The sequence below is a fragment of the Alligator sinensis genome, unplaced genomic scaffold (assembly GCF_000455745.1).
Source record: "Alligator sinensis unplaced genomic scaffold, ASM45574v1 scaffold104_1, whole genome shotgun sequence".
Taxonomy (NCBI): Eukaryota; Metazoa; Chordata; order Crocodylia; family Alligatoridae; genus Alligator; species Alligator sinensis.
The window spans coordinates 188,188-208,443 of NW_005841867.1; the positions used below are offsets into that span (position 1 = coordinate 188,188).

The following is a 20,256-nucleotide window of genomic DNA, read 5'->3' on the forward strand; positions in this document are numbered from 1 at the left end:
ATATAAGGCATCTAGATCAGGGGTTGTCAACTGGGGGCATGAATACCCCTGGGGGTACTTTGAAAGGTCCCAGGGCATACGTGGGAGTGGGCAGGGATGGAGTGCTGCCACCCCAGGCCGCTGCCTCACAGGAGCAGGGCTGGGGTAGGGCAAGAGCAGGGCTGCACAGACATTGCTCTGCCACTCACCACATCCCTGCTCTGCATCTAGCCACCATCACCCCCCCTGATCTATGTCTGGCCACTCGCCAACCCCCTCCCCCCACCTTCCGCATCCGGCTGCTCCCCTCTCCCCCTGGGCTACACTGATTAAAAAGAAGGCCGCCAGGGGTACACTTATTGAAAAAGGTTGAGAACCCCATATCTAGATGAACACAAGTAAAGACAGAAGTAGGGTGAATCAAGGAGAGAGAGCTCTGCTAACTCACTGGGAGAGAAAGCATGGCTTCTCCCCCTTCTTTCAGCAGAAGAATGTGAGCTGTGTTACCCATTAACATCTCTTATTTAACTGCTGCACACGTTACTGCATTACAAGATCCACACAAACCCAGGAGTGGAAGTCCTATAGTTGCTGCAATTTATCAAACTCTTCTGATGCCTGCCTGTCCAAAAATAAATACAAAGTCTGAAGAGGTGGACTTGGAGAGAGCTTGTAGACTTATAAATTATACCACTACTTACTGGCCAGAGGAGCCTCACATTTTGATCTTATGCACCAGCTCGGAGACCTTCTTCCCCACACCCTGAACACTGACAATTAAAATAAACCTCCTCATGTGTAGAAACAAAGGAGACTGCTTCTCCGACTGGGCTTTCACCCACCACCGTGGAATCCACCAGAGGCTGCTGATACTCTTCCCACTATCAAGCAGCAGCTACAGAAACCTATCTTCTGTCACTACTGTTGCTGCTGGAAGAGCAATTACTTGAGGGAGTCACCTACAGGCCCTTCCATGAGATCCTGGGAAGGGAGAAGTGTGTTGGATCAACAGTATTGGTCTGAGAGGACTGATGAATTTGGGAAACGGAAAGAGTATGAAATGGATTATCTCAGCATACAGATAAAGCATGTAGAGACTGAGTGGATTTTGTGGGTGGGGTTCTGTATCAGTACCATAGCAAGCAGGGGTGAATGGGGCAACTGCCTTGGATGCCAAACCAAAGGGGCACCAAGAGGTGCTGCTCAGCCAGGGTGGGGTGCAGGATGGAGCCAGGAGTGGCTTGTTTGGGGAGGTGTGGAGACGGGGGGAGTGGCTTCTTCAAGCACCCCTGGACAAGCATGGTCCAGGTCTTGGGACATGTACCCTGGGACATGTACCCCTCAGGTCCGTGCATGGGGTGAGGGCAGGCTGCCACTGCAGGCTTGCCCTGAGCACCAAACTTCCTTGCTATGGTACTGTTGCATAGTACGGAATATCACCTTACTCAGGAATAGCTGAATGTATCATTAATTGGAGATAAAAAATTGAGGGTGCTAATAGTCAACATTTGGCAAGACATCACTGGGCAGAATCTGAAGGGGAGACAATCCTTGAAGAGCCCATTACTCTGTCATAAAGCAGTGACACCCTATATATCATATAAAGCAAGCAAAGGGCTCAATGTCAGCTTCTCTTTCCCAGTCATGAGACACATGCCCACTGCTTCAATCTGAATGTGATAACAAGAAGAAAAAATTTAGACTTTTCAGACACGGTGGTCAGAAGTTCTACCCACAGATCATTAACTGCTTGAATCAACTCTCTGTGAAATTAATTAGTCTTTAGTGGAAACTGAACTGAGCCCCAACAGGCCAAATCCTGGATCCAGCCATGAGAGCACCAACTGATTTTCAGCTTACAGGATTGATCTCCAGCTTGCCTAGAGGTCAGCAAATTAGAGCTGTGGAAGAGTATTTAGGCAACATGAGCAAAACTGGTGTAACATCAAGTTTTTATAGGCTGATGAAAAGGGGACGGAAATTTTCCTTCTTGTTTCAAATTGCTAGTGAGAACAAAAGACACATGTTCGAGCAGAAGACACTTTTTATTTTTCTCTTTCCAAGAAAATGGTGAATTTCATCCATGAGCGAAGTCAGAGCATTTCTCTAGAGGGTGACAAAAATGGGAGGCCTTGGCCTTGAGCAGCTTACAGTCTAAACCCACCCCCTCTCAATCCTGCAACAAACTGCATAGGCAGACTTCTCTGTGTGGCCAGAGGCAATCGAGTTCTCTGGGGTGGAAAGATCTACTCATGCGGAGCTCGCTGCAAGCTGCCACATGCAAAGCCAAATGAGGGTGTGAGAGGGGGCAGCACCTTTTTAGGTCTCTATTTTAAACACTATTAAGTTCATAGCATCCTATGAGATAAGTGACCACTTATCTCCTCTCCCTATGTTTTTTTATAGGGAATTCTCAATAAATTCCAGTCCTCTCATATGCAACAATTTTCTTTACTTTGAAAATAAAAATATATTTACTGAACGGATGGAACAAAGACTGAGAGAAATAAAACAGAACACATAAATTACAATGCACAGGGAGCATTATTCCTGCAGAGAGGTTTAAGTGTCCCATTGTGGAACAATACTCCCTGGTTTTAATTTCAGACTCTCACCAGATGTTCCTGTTTATGGAATTATGTCTGATTTTGGGGTCTTTCCAAAAGGGATATGAGCTGAAAATAGCATGGGTGGCCTGATGGAGTCTACTCTACAAAGACATATATCTATATGAAATCTGGTCAGTGTTCAAATCAGCATGAGTAAGTTGCATCACTTTGAAGTCTGACAAACTCAGTACTCACAGGGCACATCTACATGAGATGTTACTGTGTAGTAGTGTCAGTGAACATCTTTTAGGTGACACTACTGTGCAGTAGCCTAATAATACCGCGCAGTAGCATATTAGTACTCTTCATGCTGTGATGCACTATTGCACAGTATTTTTCGGCTATTGTGTAGTCAGCATTTCACGTAGATGCACTCAGAGACAAGGAAGCCCTAATAAATAGACTAGAGGGAAGCTCATAAAACGTATGGATTATCAATCAATCAATCAATCAATCAATCAATCAATCAGCTCTATTTAATACCTCTTTCCTATTGTTTTGCCTAGTTTAATTGAGCATCCCAACTAGTGATGCTTCATCTTTACCCATAACCTAATACATTTCCTTGACAGGAACCTGTTCCCACCCTAATTCCATATTCTAGTATGTTTCCATTATTCCTTGTTACATTACTCTGTTTCACACTAAATAGTTCCACCCCATCACAGATCTGATAACTTTAAAATAACTCAGGCTATCTTTATCATATCAGGCTTTACCCTCCCAAAATCCAAATCTATGTCCCAACTGAATAAGGAATGGTATACTGAGGACAAAGAATGGTGAATTAACTCCTCTAAAATCAATATAGAAACTTAAAAGGCCTAATATGAATCCTAAATAAAGCAGATAATTGCACTCTGGTGAACCTGTGAAAGGCTTGGCAAGCTGTTAGCAGATTTTTAACTGCTTATAAGAAACAAAAATAGAATCAGAGAAAAATAGAGCTAGTTCAAGCCACTCCACAAGGCAGGATTATCCCTGTCTAGACCATCCCCCTGTACTGGCCCTGGAGTGGATTTTTAATTACCCAGATCACAATGTAGCAAGAATTTGTTATTTGGAAACCCACTGACCCTGGAAGTGATAATTCCGAGAGGTTTGGAGAGGCAAAGATACTCAACATTGAATTAAAAACTTCTCTCATAGTTAATTTAGCAGTTGTTTCATTTAGGGATAAAATACCCTGGTTCAGCTTCCATTTACTAAGGGATTGCATGGACATGCACAACAGCTGCAGCACATCAGTTAATATATCATAAATCTGTCTCCATCTTTTAATTTGGTACTTTTTTATCTGTCTACACTCTAAACCAGTGATTCTCAACCAGGATGCTGTGGCATCACAGGGTGCCTTGAGATCTTCACAAGGATGACACAGTGTGCCACACAATATTTGCACTATTAGGTGTACAACATGATTCACAATATAAACTGAGAGATTTAAAAAATGAATCCATAGCATTAAAAATATTTCAACCTGTTGTGGTATTTCCCAGTTCTCTGTGCAGAAGAATTGCTCTATTATTTTTTCTTAGTAAAAAAATAGGTGAAAATTAAGAGTTGACATTTTTCAAGGGGTGCCTCAAGTCTAACAAGGGGTGAGAACCACTGCCTTAGATGATTAAAGCAGCTCAGTGGACATAGTATCTTCCTTTTCAATTGTTCAGTTCTACAGTAAGATCAATTAATATATTCATATCCTTGTTCCTAAATATTGTGCCTTTTAAATTGGAGTGCCTATTAACAGGGATTAATTAGGATACATTTGGCTGACAGTTGCAGAAACAGATTATAACTAAAACAAATATTACCAGTAAATATCTCTACAACAGCTTTTATTTTCCTGTATAACTAAAAGTTTTCATAGTTTTGTGTCAAAGCAATCAGTTCATTTGCTTTGCTGTCCTTGAGGTTTACAAACATTTCACATCGGCAAATAACATACATTTTGTCTTATCTCACAGCTGAGTCAGGTGGCCTCTAGAAATCACCAAAGCTAAAATTAGTTTTTGTTGCCTTTTAATCTACATGCAGGATTTAGATTTTTGGATTTGATTGCCCCTCCAAGTTTAGCTTTTAGTAGCCTCCCTAATGTAGCATACTTGTGTCTGCAATGTCTCTCTTTTCAAGTATGTTGATGTAGTTTGATCATGTAATGACAGCATGTCTTTGTGTGTTGTCAACATCACTATGTGGAAAAACATTTGGATCTCTGCGAAAGAGCTAGGACTTTTAATTATCCTGGAATTTGGCTTTCAGGATATCTGAGACACCCACAAGCAGGTATGCCCCAGAGAATTCAGTATATGTCAACTTTAACAAAATGAATGGGGTGGGGAGATTCTGTGGCTTAATTCCAACCATTATAGAACTATTTATGTAGAGTCTTCTTCATCTTCTACTTTAAATACCATTTGAACCTGAGCAGTTATGCACATCAATGGGAAAAAAGACAGCACAGCGTGAGCTTGTATATACCAGTTTTATGCAAACCCCAATTTGCTTTATTTTTTTATCATATTTGCTAAATCAAAAGGCACCTGTGATAGCCACTGAAGCTTTGTAAGCCATCTAGATATACAGCCACAAGAGTTGTGAGTTAAAATATCCTTTCTGTGGTGGCCACCATATCATGCCAATATGCAACTTTTGAGCTGCCCTGTTCTCTGATATTGAACCAGACTTTATGGTCCTCGTCCTCATCAAAATTGCATTCAGACTCATGGACTGTTGAAAAAGTATGGCAAAGAAATGGGTAATCACTGAACATGCTCAGTAAACACTTGCCATCTAACATACATGGGTGCTAGGGCTGTGTGAAGCTCTGGTCCCTGATTCGATTCAGCGGAGATTCGGCCTGATTCAGTGGCCAAATCTCCAAATCTGAATTGAATCAGGAGACCCTTTAATTTCTCCAAATTGAAATGGAAGCCTTTGAATCAATTTGGAGAGATTTGGAAAGATTCAGAAGTTTGGACATAGGCACAGCTTTAAATGCTTTTTTACAAACCTCAGGGTAGCAGGCAGCTTGTGAATGCTGAGATGCTGGGGTGGAGACAGCATCCCACAGGAGTGTGGGCAGCTCCCCAGCGTGCTCAGCAGCAGACCTGGGAGTAGACCAGAAGCACTTTCAGTCCACTTCCGGGTCCACCGGGGACCAAGTGGGGGAGCCGCCCTGTGCCCCCCCTGGCTTTGCAACTGGTGCCTCCTGGATCTGGGGGGGCACCCAGGGTCCCCCTGTGGCTGATTGCCAAGCTGGGGGGGGACACAGGAGGGGCCCCATGTGCTCCCTGGCAGCCCCAGAAGTGGACTGGAAGTACTTCTGGTCCACTTCTGGGTTCACTGCCGAGCATATGGGGCCCCCCGCTTCCCATGGGACACTCCATCCGCCCCAGCATCATAGCATTCATGAGCTACACCTGGTAGCTCGAGGTATGTAGAAAAAACATTTAAAGCTGTGTCTGTGGCCGAATTGCTGATTCCCTGAATCTTCAGATTCGGATTCGATCGAATTGGGGACAGTGATCCAAATCAATGAATCAAATCACTGTCCCTGATTCAAGCTGAATCCAAATGCGAATTGAATACAGCCTGTTTCGCACACCCCTAATGGGCTCTTCCCTAGGTAAGCAGATGTTACTCAACTAGGCTATTTTTGGCTGATGACTCCAGTTTGGAGATCTGCAAGGGAAGTGAGACATGAAGCTACTCAGTGTAAAGATCCCCTCTTTTCCACCTCATGTGAAATGCAGAAGGTTCCAGAGGCAACTGAGAGCTCAGCACAGGACTAGGAGAGGGGTTAAATCCTTGCAGGACCCTGCTGATGAGGAAATGCAATATTACCTGCTATATTTACAAAGGACAGGCCTTGCCCTGGGGAAACCACCCAGGTCATCATAGTATCTGCATGAAATTAGTTATCACCAAAGGCTCATGATTTACTGCATACTTAACTGCGTGGGGCCCTATTAGAGGCAACAACATTCCAAGCCATCATGATCCCATTGCTCAGCACTACTTAGTATGTGTGTGTGTGTACTCCACAAAGGATCCATGTAATAATGTCCATTCATTCATGACTCAAACCAGGTGTTCTTATCACAAGACCTGGGATGCTCCAAACATTTATATGCAGAGGAGGTGCAGGACAACCGGGTCCAGCTTCACCTCATGGAGAGTGGAGCCACACCAATCATACTTGTGAGGCTGAAAGAGGGGGCAATGCTGGGTGAACCATATGCAATGTTGTGGTTCACCCTGGTTTGAAAAAAAGTTGGCAGTGATGAGGGATACGCTTAATATGCACTAACATATGTCTTATTCAGATGGGCTACGCTAACTTATTTTTGTGGTAGGTAGAGCCCACCATCAGCATGTTTGCCCAATGTGGGCCACGTGGTTTATAGTCATGCTCCGAGTTGGCTGTATTTAATCAGCTTTATAGTTGGTTTTCATTGCTTCGCACATGCTGATTTTGGCAGCAATTTAATGATAGACAATTTATTTAGTGAGATTTCCTTGAATGCAATTATATGAGGGGCTTTTTGCCAATAGTGGGGGGGAGGGGGAACCTTGTCTTGTATTTAAGTATGATACTTCTATGCCCCAACCCATTTCTACTTAAATTGGCAAGTCTGCCTTTTTTTCAAAGACCCAAATCCACAGCCCTGTGAGGACATTTCCCAAGTTGAGAACATCTAGCTGCCTGCCCTATCTCAGCAATGTGGGTGGCTGGGTAGGAGATTCAAGGAAACTGGGTTTATAAAGTTTTAAGGGCTCAGTAGGCCTTTAAATTTCACCCATTAAGGGGTCCATTCTTTTTAAAAGCTGAAAGTTGCCATAAAAGAACAGCCCATTTCTATGGGACAGGTAGAACGTTAGGCTGAAGTAATGCCATGGAGGAGAAGGAATTTCTTTTCCTGGGAAGCTCTGTGATGTTGTGTAGCCCTGGTGGCTTGGTGGCTTTTGCAGCAGGTTTTTGTTTCTCCAGCCTGCTCCAAAGCCAACATCCACAAATTTCCACACAGCTTGTAGGACTGCACTCACACCCATATTTTCCCTAAAGCCTCAGCCTGCAAAGAAAGCATCAATCATTTGGTCACAAGTGAGTGGATTATGGAAACTGTACACTGCTCAGAATATCTTGTTTGGAACACTTGGCATGCAAATAATTGTTGCCTCATAAATGTCCAAATAATGGACAATGGAGAATTAGGGGAAACAAAGTCTCAGTTTATTGTTTATGCCTCTACTTTCTCACTTACCCAGAGCACGTTTATGTGCGACTACTGAGATTAAAAACATATTTCATTCAACAATGTGAACTGCCTTCCCAGACTGGATATAGCACCTAAACACAAAGCAAATTGTCTGCACACACATCAAGACAGCATAGTAGGTTAGTTGCTTTGATTTTTTAAAAAAAGGATTATCATGTAAGCTAATATCTAATTAAGTTTTTGTGGGAATACATTTAGACAGTTCCTTTTGCTTTGCAAAACCATGCCCCTAAAGCAAAATGATTTATTCAGTGTTTACAGACTCTTTTGAAAAACAAGTTTATGGGAAACCACAGCAACAAAGCTTAAGTGAATATTTGGATTGATGTTAGAATCCTTCATGAGAAAAAGCCCTAAATCTTTACTTTGGGTTGATGGAATGCAAGATTAACACTAAATATGCAGAAAAATGTCTACCAGTATAAAACAATTGAATTAGACCAAACCCTTGCAAAAATGGGCTTTTTAAAAATAATTTTGATCATTACATTTTGTCTTTGATTTTAATAACCTGTCTGTAAACCTCCTAGTAGAAGTATTATGTTCATAAACATCAAGGTTCATTACTTGTAAGCTAGGCAGAATATGTAAACAGATTTAACAGCAGCTCTACAGCAGTGGATTTCTAATGTAATCACACATTCCCTAATAACAATCTACATTTTCCAAAGGCACCATATTTTTGTTCCCTTGATTCAGTGCATTACAAAGAATTTAGGACAGCAAAACAGAACCAGTTACAAAACTTACCTTACTTTGGAGAAAAGGATAGTCAAGTTTGCCACAAAAATAATGTGTTTCCTTTGGGTTGTCCCATAAGTGTTGCAAATTCAAACCGACAGGTAAGTGTTGGTGTTTTAAGGTCCTTCAGAATAACAAAATAATGTGTCTTGGTGACAAATAATGTATGTCTCTGACCATGAAAACTTAATTCAAGAACATCAAGCTTCAAATAAGTTTTCAAACTGCCTTTCTCAGCTAAACAAGCTCCCACTCCTTTTCTCGGACACTTGCCAACTTCTGTAATTTAAAGCAACTGTCATGCTTGCAATAAAACTCCCATTGGAAAGATCTCAGTATATACTATGGAGGAATGAGCTAGTGTTAGCTCCAGACTGAAGCAGTATGACATACAGTCCTACCAATGTGTATAGCCTTTCCTAGGCAATATGATATCATATTTGGAAAACATTTAGGGCCAAATTATCCCCTTCTGTGTAAAGGGGAAAAACTTGTACTTGTTTTGGCACACATTCTCCTTAATGTGGGACATGGGAGAAGGAAAAAAGTCTCAAAGTGGAGGAAGAAGGCATGACTTTGAATATACACACAGAGTGGCCAGTAGAGATCTGATCCAAAGTCAATTAACAATCTCCTATTAACTTTGATGGACTTTGGAATAATCATTCTCATCAGATCTTGGCTTATCTACTGGCCATAGATTCCCTAATCCTCTGTGCATTTTTCCTGGGTTTCCTCACTATTGGCTTCTGGATTGCACTGTTGGTCCACTGTTGTGCCCTTTCTTCATTCAAAGGAGAACTATAGAAGACTTGAATGTTATTGTTCCTCACAACTCTGGGCATTTCTCTGTAGAAATATGAATGGGTTTCAACAAGGAGCCTGTTGCACCCATTACAGTCATCTTCGCTTTCCAAGATCCTGTAGAGCCCTACACATAAACGCCAAGATTTTCAAAATCGTTCACCAATTTGGGATGTCTCCACTCTGTGATGCTCAAATTAAGACATTTAAAAAAGAAACACCTGAAGTTATTAGGCATGCAGAAGGTTTTGCCAAAGCTCAGATAGAGGGAACAAGTCCTGTTCCTTATTTCAACTAGCTCTGGGACAAATTAGTAGGCCTTTGTTTCTTCCCATGTAATTGAAAATAATAGTATATGGTGTCTTTTGTAGTTTTATATTAAGACAACTCTGTGGAATGATTAAAGAATAATCCACAAATACATGCCCAGACTCCAATTCTCAAACATGACTGGAAATTTTAGGAACTGCAATTTTTTTTTAATACAAAATTTATAATACCTTTAAAAGGCATACACACTCAGTACTTTCTGAATGCCAGGTTGCTGTAAAGTGTATCTCATGTGAGGTCCAAAGACACGAGTCATTTTTGAAAATGAAGGCCCCATTGACTAATGCTGAAGAGGCAGAAGGCTTTTTACAAAATTACTTTGTTTCTATCTATGTTAACAGCCAGTTCCTTGCAAAACTGTAATGGTAACCACTGTTGTTTTAGGGATGGAATATACCAACAACCTTTAAAACATTTTTTAAAACCTTTTAGAAAACTACTGAGGGTAAAAAGATTATAAAGGATTGGTTTCATAGATTATTTTTAGCTGGTATCCAAAGCTACAAATTGCATGGCATCAAAATAATACACTTTAAATATATTTTAATGTGTGGCTAAATATTTTAATTCATGTCTAAAACATATATGTATTGGATTAAGATTAGGAGACAGGATGTTGTTAATGACAAGAGAGAGGTCTTATGGAAAATTATTTTCTAACAGAATCCCAATTTCAATACTAAGTGATATGAGTTAGGACACAGCATGCTATGTTAAACACATTTCATTAAAATATGAAAGCTTTGATATGGTTAGTACAGTACCTTTTGTGAACCTGCTAACATATAGTGTAGACTTTACTTGGGACCCAGAAGGGTTTTTGAAACTAGTGGAAGATGTTTTGGGGGAATCTGTGCTGTATCCACAGCACTGGAAACTTAGAATGTGGATACACAAAACTTTTTACCATGTAATAAATTTACTTTGGATATTACTATGTGGTAACTTTACTAAATAGTAGAAGCAGATACAAGCAAATGTCAGCCAATCACTATACGCTGGAGCTCTAAAAAGTTGTGACTATTACAGATATCTGGTGAACAAATTTCCTTGTGTGTGCTTACTTGGCCATTTCTGCTGGTTACTTGCCTGGCAGAAAACCACAAAAAATAGCAGAGCATGAGTGTGGTGACATTCACTGACTTACTCCACAGCAATGACTAGACCCACAGAGGTATGGCTGATGCATGATGACCACAGGTGTAGTGTCTTGCTGGAAAAAAGCTAAGGGGAGCAGCAGCACTCAGAAAGTTCCTGAGGGAGGAAGAAGAGGAGATAATGCAAGGAAGCTGCCTAAGTAAGGGGGTGAAGTTTGTTGGGGAGGACTGAGTATACATTACATTGTGTTCTGGGGGATAGAACAAGACTGGGGTCAAGATCGCAGGGTGTGTGTGGTGGTAGTATCAAATGTACAGTAATGAACCAGACCACCTAGGGAAGGTGGCCCCGGGACAAAATCTTCTTATGTGCTGGAGACCACAGGAGTGGGGCACTTGCTAGTGTGAAGGCTGGGTACAACCAACCACAGAATATATTATCCATGGCTGTTGGGGGGCATTAAGTGCCTGGAGCAGTTCAGAAGAGTTGATACCCATAAACAGGGGCCTGAGTGCAATACTTTAGCTATCCATGGCCTCTAGCAACAAGATCTGTGGATACCCATCATGCTGAATGAGTGGAGCCCACCACCTCAGCCTTTTCCAGCTGCATCTGTATGACCTGGGTTTCAAACAGAAGTATACTGTTACCAGTGTCCTGTGCCCTCCTTTGACCCTGGTCCTCTCTCCAAGTTGCTTTTCTTGTTCTCTCCAGAAAGCCTGCTAGATTTTATGGCTTGATTCCAACCAGAATTCTGGGACAGCTCATAGCAAGGGATCTCTGTAAATCACACTGGAAGTGCCCTTGCAGGGGCTCCTTTAATGTTTTTGTTTTGCTGCTTGCCATGCCCCCCCCTCCCCGCATTGGCAGAGGAGCCCTGTTGGCAGGGCCCTTTGCTGCTAATTGCCAGGGAAGCAAAAGCAATGACATATTTAAAACAGTAGCAAACAGCCCGGCTGGCAGGTCAAGCAGCAAAATGAAAACATTAAAATAGACACTGCAGAGGGACTGCTAGCTCAATTTATAGAGATCTCATAGCAAAGGGACAAGTGACCCAACAGGTGCCTAAGACATCATCTGCATATCTTGTATAGAGTCTGCAAGTCATCTGCTTTCTGGTGCACTGCTGGAGCAAGCAGTTGTGTCCCTTTTCTGTCATCTGAGCACCCACCTTAACATCCATGTCCTTGTGACAGTAATTTTTCTGTTAAACCTCTAGACTGTACAGCTCCATTCCAAAAACCAAGAATGTCAAAGGTCCCCCTCCTTCCACAAGTTCAGGGAATGGTGGAAAGGAGCAAGAGAAAGGAGTTATAAGAAAGCAAGGTTAGTGGCAATGGGTGGGTCAGCCAAGTGAAGGGTGGTGGCTCCCAATAAAATGGCAGCTGTACTCCTTTACAATTTGCATGAAGCCAAGGTGCATGAATTGTATTATATCTATGTACCTAGCTTAGGAGTGTCACAAAGGATTAAACAGATGCCCGCAAAGTAATAAGTATTCTTACTAAACCCTGTTATAATATCAGCACCAATACTAAGTCCAGCAGTTCAGCTGTTCCTTCTTCTAAAATCTATGATTCCTAGATTTAAATGCCATGCTCTTCATGGCTACCTTGAGTTCCTTCAAGGACCTATAAAGTAAGATTTAAGTAAAGCAGCAAATGAAGTCCAGGTGAGAAATTGTCATTGCTTATGTCTTGAATCACAGTAAAAGAAAAGACAGGGTCATTATGAGAAAGTTCTTTGAAAGAGGTCACCGGAAGTGACATACTAGAGTTTGTAGACGGAGAGAGAGAAGCCAGATGTGACATCATAAAAAAGTCTCAGTGACAAGGGAGTTAGAGCCATTACCTTCACCCGCTGAGCTTTACAGATGGAAAGAGAAGTAAACCTGGAGGGATTAAATGGACCTCTGCAAACCTTTTAGCTTTGATTGTGATTGAGGGATCCAAAGCAGGTGCAAGCCAGGCTTATTCTTAGAGGATTGCCAGTATGCATTTGCAGTACACTTGGCTTTTAACTCAGGTAAAGTTAAAGGCAACCAACCATTTCCTTCATTATCATTCTGTTAAATTCTTCTTTTGCTTTGTCTAAACTCAGATGTGGCTAGAATCAGAATACTTTCAATCTGGACCATCCAACACCACTCACTCGAGTTAACAATAGTAGAATAAATCCCTCCACTGAAAAACTGTAGGGACAAAACAAACCTTCCTTCTTGGCCCACCTCGGAAACTTCTGGCATTTCTCTCTATATGGACACTTTGCTTTGGATGTTCATTGTCTAACTATATCTAGAACATTAATAAAATAAGTCAATGCACCAGATGCACAAGAGCAGTTTGGAGCAAAAGCATTGTGGATTCCAGCCATCATCATGCCCTTGACAATTGTCAGCTTTAATCCACTCATGTGGTGAGCAGCTGGGGCTTTGTTAGTGATGCACTTCATTCCTTTCTCCATCCAAAGAGCTCTGAGATTCAGCAGGTCCTAAAAACTACCATGGATTTTATTTCCAATGCAAGCAGTGGCTCTGGAAATCCAACTATGCTCTTTCATGTGAAGAGAATCTTTAAGCAGTGCTTTGTTGTTAGGGAGGAATGTGACTTTTGGCATAAAAAATAATTTATCCTTTGAAGTCAGCAGCTGAGATTTTCGAGTGCTATGACTGCCTGTATCTGCATCCCCAAAATGCCAAAGCAGCTTGATTAATATGACGGTTAGGTTAATATGATAGCTCTGGACAAGTTTTAATTCCATGTTGGGAGGGTGGGCACACGTACATAGAGCACTATAGCCCTAAGCAAGTGGACATGATTACTAGAAACCAGGCTCTTGATTCTCCATTCATTTACAGTGGTTTAAAAATCAATGATAATTTCAATGAGGTCAGTGAAATTACATCAGTGTAAAATTACCTTTAGATGGCAACCTAATGGCAAAATATAGTGGGAAGAGAAGTTTTTATATGACTATAGCTTGGCCCAACAAGAGCAAAACTTAGGTACATATTAGGAGTATATGAATGCCGGAAATAGGAGACGACCTGCTCAGTGAAAGTGGCCATGAAGGATTTCTGGAATTATTAATGTGCAGTCTGAAAGAGGGTGAAGATTATTTTAGATTGCACTGTAAGTGGCACAAGCCAGGGATGAGGCACAGGTCAGTATGGGAATCCACATGAGTGAATATTTCAGCTCATGGGGAAGAAAGGACCAAGAGGGTAACGGGGGTGGGAGAAACTCTTTTGTTTCTTCATTCAGAGCTGGTATACCCACCATGAGAAATTAAACTTATCAATATAAAATGGGTTATGTACCAGTGAGCAGCTGCAACAGCCTTACATCTCAGGGAGGCGTCTGTGTACCAAAGATTGCCTCCACATTCAGCTTTGTATCTGTAACAGATGTGAAGTTTGCTTTCAACACAACATCTGACCCTCCAAAATTAGAATAATTTATCCTAGGCCTAAACATGCTTGAAAACCAAGATGCATTGATCATCTAAAGCTCAGATGATTAATTACATTGTCTAGCCAGTCACTTCTCCCCTGCCCTCTACTAAACTATAGCAAGTCCACAAACCCAAAAAAATTACATAATATGCAAGTTTAATTACCTAATGGATCAATTAGGGTCTGGATCTTCAGCTGATATAAAGCAACATAGCTTCATGGACTTCATTTGAGTCATGCATCAGCCAAAGACCTCCCCTGTTAAGTCTGAGAAAAAGAAATAAAACTTAAACTAAGCTTCACTTGACTCTTCTCTGCATCAAGGGTCATATATCCTACTGTAGTTCTTCCCTTGCTTACATCAACAGGAGTTTTGTGCACCAAAGGACAAATTTACAAAGGCATTTCACTGCCTAAGATGCAGATAGACACCTAGTAAGATTTACAAATGCACTAAAGTAAGATAAGGGCTTATAATAATAATAATAGTAATAACAGAGACCTACATGCCTCCCCAGCTGCAAACTCAATTGCTGGAAAGTGAGTGAAAATGTATTAAATGTTGTAGTTACCAAGAACAGTACATTTTGTTGGAGAAAGGAAGACAAAGGAACTGGATCAGTCTAAATGAAAAGAGTTACTGACATACACCAATATCATATCAAGTCAGCATAAGAAAGGGAACAGAAATTAATGAACAAAAATGGGTGCGTTGGAAATTAGGCATAGGGACAAAGAAAAAAAGGTGGGGGGGCGGGGCTTTCCACACTTTCAGATCCCCTCCTGAAGTCCTGAATCATAGGTTTTTTGAAGGAACAGGTATCTTGGAGATTCCCTGAGAAAGATGAAAGGCTGAAAATTCCCCTCAGGGACTTTGTCCTTCATCCATGAGGCTCGGACAAATTTTGGTGTACCACTGGGGAAACCTGACCATCATGATAAAGAGAACCTCGCCTGACACACACAAGACCCTTCCCTGTTTTCTCTTTCATGGTGTATTTCTTCTCTGTCACTCACCATTCCTCTTCTAGTCTCTCTCTCTCACCTTTTCACCAGGAGAACAGTATCACTGAATGGCATCAGCACAATCAGATCACAGGATTATAGCAAAATAGGGCTGGAAGGGACCTCATAAGGTCATCCAGTCCCTGCTCAAGGCAGGATCATCCCTGACTAAACCATGGCACGCAAGTGTCTGTCCAACCTGCTCTTGAACATTTCTAGGGATGGAAATTCTACAGCTCCTCTAGGCAGGTTGCTTCAATGCTTAATCCAATGTCTTAATCAGGACATTATTTCTAATCTCCAGCCTAAATTTTCCCTGCTGCAGTTTAAAGCCATTACTTCTAGCATCCTACAGCCATAGAGGAAAGCCCATCTCCATCCTCTTTATACCGCTCCTTCCAGTTTTTGAAGACTGCTATCAAATCCCCGCTCCTCAGTCTTCTCTTCTTCACTAAATAACCCTAGCTCTTTCAGCCTTTCTTCAGAAGTCTTGTCTCCCAGACCCCTAATCATTTTGTCACTGCACCAGACTCTTTCCAATCTGCTCACATCCTTCTTGAAGTGGGGGCCCCAAAACTGAGCACAGTACTACAGATGAGGCTTCACCAGTGCTGAATAGAGTTGAAAAATTACTTATCTTAGTTTGCAAGTGACACTCCTATTCTGGACTGGCTGTTAGCTATCTTTACCCAGGATGCTGTTGGCTTTTTTTTTTTTTTTTTCAACAAGAACACACTGTTGGCTCATATTCAGCTCATGGTCTACTGTAACCCCTGCAGTACTGTAGCTGAGCCTGTCATTCCCCTGTCTGTATTTGCATATACAATAATGTTGTTGCATGTGCAGGACTTTGCACTTGTCCTTGCTGAATCTTATTTTATTGATTGCAGACCATTTTTCCAGTTTATCCAGGTCATTCTGGACCCTAGTTCTGCCCTCCAGAGTATCTGTAACACCACCCAATTTAGTATCATCTGTACATTTTCTAAACATGCATCCAATACCATGGTCCAAGTCATCAGTGAAAATGTTGAACAATACTGGACCAAGGACAGACTCCTGGGAAACCCTACTCAATACATCCTCCCACCTAGATAGAGGCATTGCTGACTATTCACTGAGCATAATCAGTGTCAAAAAGCTTGTTAAAGTCAAGCTATGTTGCATCTCCTCACATCCACAGAGCCTGTCACCTTATTATAGAAGGAAATAGGGATGGTGAGGCATGACTTCTGCTCAGTGAATCCATTCTCACTGTTCCTGATCACCTTGTTCTCCTCTAGCTGCTTCAGGATAGATTCCTTGAGGACCTGCTCCATGATTTTTCTTGGTATCAAGATCAGGCTGACTGTTATTAGTATATTTCTTTATATATACTAATTTGTATGCATCAAAGCAAATCTGGTCTTGGAATATTATAACAAGAAATGTATAACCCTTTTGCAAGATTCTGTTAGCCACAATGAGTTCCTCTTACAATTAGCAAACACATTTGGTCAAACACCCATCCAGAAACCTGGGAAAATACAGCTCACTTGAGGTCATTAACTTCCCCCTTTTTGTAGTCAGTAAGTCTGTGCAATGAAAAAAACTTAATGGAAAGAGCACTTGGCATGCACTTGGGCAGTTGTCACCAACCCTCAAGGGGAAGTACTACCAAGCTCCTGTAAAAAGATACTTTATTGATGCATCTATGCATAGTGCTATCTCTGTGCCACGGCCTGTCTCGGTGACACCACCTCTAACTACAATGATGTCTCTGTACCAGTCCATTCCCATTTCCAAGCCTGTGATTTTAGCACTGCAGGTGTTGGGTAAAGAAGAAGCCCCACTGAAGTCCAGTCAGTTCTACTGCTACCCTCTGTAGCTCCAGGCAAAGCCTCCCTTCATTTGTCCACAGAACACAAAGTAAAGAACTTCAACCCCATCACTATACTATGGCTAGGTACAGACATTACATTTTTACCAGTATAAGTAATTGGAACTCTGTCTATATCCATAACAGAACAGAAGTTTGTCACATAAACCCAATTTATACCTGTAACAGAAGTTTGGCGCACACAGACTGATTTAAAAGTGGCAGAACCCAATCTCAGGTTTGTTCCCCCCCACCAAAGAGTGAATGTGTGTTCTGTTCCCTATCAACCAACACTACACTGCTTACAGAAAACTGTGTAACTTAGGCTAGGTACAGACATTCAAAAAAGCCCAAGGCGGAATTGATCTGTGTGTCCAGTGCCAATGAAACCCTGAGCAGAGTCCACATCTCCAGGGACAAATACACTACTTTCTAGAGGAACAAGACTGTGGTACAGTTACAGTGAACCTTTTAGGGAGTGCTAAGTACAGTATTGATGTCCTTTAATATGCAATATGGATAACATTTTATTTAACCTTAACACCCAAAATTTACTGAATTTTAACCAACAGGCCAAAAGTTCTGCACCGGCATAGTGCAAACCAGGTCTGCTCATCCTGCTTCTTTCATCAGTGGACAGCAGCAGAGAGCTCTGTGATCCTCAGATCACACTGCAACACATTTCAATTTCCCCATTTCTGAGAGAAAAAAATTATAACTGGCTTGGGTCACTTTTTTGTAACCATTTCTGTCCTAAAAATAAGGTATTAGATATGTAATGCTTCATTTATTTCTGGTATAGCAGGCTCACCTTTCAGAGCTTGGGTTGAGTCCCAGTCTTGAGATCCTGCTGTTTTGATTAGTGAAGCCCATCCACCAGTCAGGAGGCAGCAAGAGAAATAAAGTCAGGCTCCTTTCCTGAGGGAAGGGGGAGAAGAGCTCTCCTGGACCTGATTGAAGACTGTAAACTGTCAGGTCTGGAAGACTTCAGGGGCGGAGCCCTGGAGCGTATAAAAGGAGCTGCGTGCCCAGCATGAGGGGGCAAATGCAGTGAGGGACTGAAGAAGAGTGGAACCAGGAAAAGCTGGGGAGCTGTCCCCCAGCGGGCAATAGGCCCAAGGCTCCTGAAGCTGTCACTGGAGAAGCAGCCTTGGGAGTGGTGTGAGACTGCTCGGGCTGTTCACGGTGCACAGGGACAATGCGCGGAGACCTGGCCCTGGGAGCAGTGTGAGACTGCTTGGGCCCATCACAGTGCACAGTTTGGTGCGTGGAACCCAGGCTTTGGGACCCGCAAGCAGCAGCTTGAGCCTACAACCCCGGCAGGGCCTTGGGGCCCACAGTGAGGTGGCTCAGGCCTCATCTCCCAGCAAGCAGCCAGGTCCCATGGTGCACAGGGCGGAGCATGGGGCTTTGGGAGCCAGGGAGCAGCGGAGGCTGCTTGGGTTAGCCACCTGGTATGAGGATGGCTGGTCGGAGCCTGAAGGGCCCGGCCTGTAGCCCTCAGTGCCGAGCCAGGGCACGGAGAAATAGTGGTGCTGCAGCGTGAGGCTCAGCACCCAGGAGCCAGCAGCAGTAGTGCAGCAGCTGAGAGAAGCTGAGTCCTCGGTGCCCAGAGCGGGCACAGGGTGAAGAGGAGCCCAGCGGTGCTGCAGAGGCCTGGAGAGGTGCTCCAACAGAGGAGACCCCATTGAGCTGTGCCCTGACCACCGCCACCTGAGGAAGCATGAGTCATTGGGCCCTTGGGTCCCACAGGGGAAAGATGTTTGGGGTGGGCAAACCCAGAGAAGGAGCTGGGTGAGCAGCCCCCCCCCCCCCCCCCCAGTTAAGGCCGTAAGGGGAGGGGCCCCTGGTGCTTCCTGGACACCCCCCACAAAGGGACCTCATTGGAAGGAGGACTATCTCTCGCCATGGGTCAGGGACTATATTAAGGAAATAGATGTTATTAAGATTGTTCATGTTTGTGCCTTATATTTTGCAATTGAAATGTTGTATTTTGATGTTGTAAATAGTGTTATTTAGGGTTTGACCTTGGTTATTGGTTAATGTTCACTGTAAATATATGCATATAATATTTAGTTTTATGTTTATGTATATTATAACTCAATAAATTGTATATAGTTAAGAATTTTGGGCTTGGGCTAACTCTATAGAGGAAAGAGGGATCTGCACAAAATTTTGTCATCCCTCTCACAGCACCCCCTCCTGCCTACTCATCCCATCCTATTTAGAATAGAGCACACCCTTGGGTGTACCCGGGTTACACTGGCAATACTGTGCAGCATACTAGCAGGGTAGCTTGACCTTCTGGCTATATTACATTTGGATTGCCTGGCTATTTATCTTCTCCACTTGTTGAAGATCTTACTTAACACAGAATAGCTAACAGCCAGTCCAGAATGAAAGACATGGTACCAAGGGAAATCATTTAAGCACAGGGTATACTTCCCACAATATATTAGACATTGACGATTATAAAGTATTTGCAATGCAGCATGGGAAATCTGTACTGCATTAGCGGTGACAAATTACAGGGCTTCTGCAATTGGTTTGAAAGTCATTCGTTTTGAGAAATCCTTAAAAATATTCTCATAATACATGACATGACTGGAAAAGGTCTCCTGGGTCATCTAAGACCACCCACCCTGGCACAGAGCACTTAACATGTCTACTTCCAGAGTAAACCATATTCTGACATTATACTTCATCTCAGATATTTCTTTGTGAGTTATCTTTCTAGCTACTTTAATCCAATGTAATAGGGCTGAAACAAAGCTCCATAGTTTCCCTGCTAAGTCATCTCCGTTGCCTTATAATCAGGTATTTTAGACAACTTCATCCTCCTTCTTGTCAGGGGAAAAAGAGAGAGAGAGAGAAAAGAAGATATCGGCATAGAAGTCCAAAACTGCCATCCTGAAAATCCAACTTAGCTGCCATGTAACTTTGAAAGTGTCCAACATGTACAGGCACATCCTTGTTTGACTTCACAGTTCCCCTGGTATTTGCAGCTGCATTTTTGTGCTGGCCCAGTCTCGACATGGATGAACAACTAAGTGTCTAACCTCAACTGGAGCCTAGAGAACAGGCATTCCTCTGACA

The 20,256-nt window shown here is 42.5% G+C and overlaps 1 protein-coding gene across 1 annotated transcript in view; it reads right to left on the reverse strand.

Annotated features, from left to right (window-relative positions):
* C1QTNF7 (C1q and TNF related 7) overlaps positions 1 to 8,914 on the reverse strand; it is a 97,526-nt gene extending 88,612 nt beyond the window's left edge. Inside the window, exon 1 of the mRNA XM_006016763.2 lies at positions 8,621 to 8,914. The gene's annotated coding sequence lies outside the window, so the exon portion shown is untranslated. The remainder of the gene's footprint in view (positions 1 to 8,620) is intronic.
* Positions 8,915 to 20,256: the final 11,342 nt, after the last annotated feature.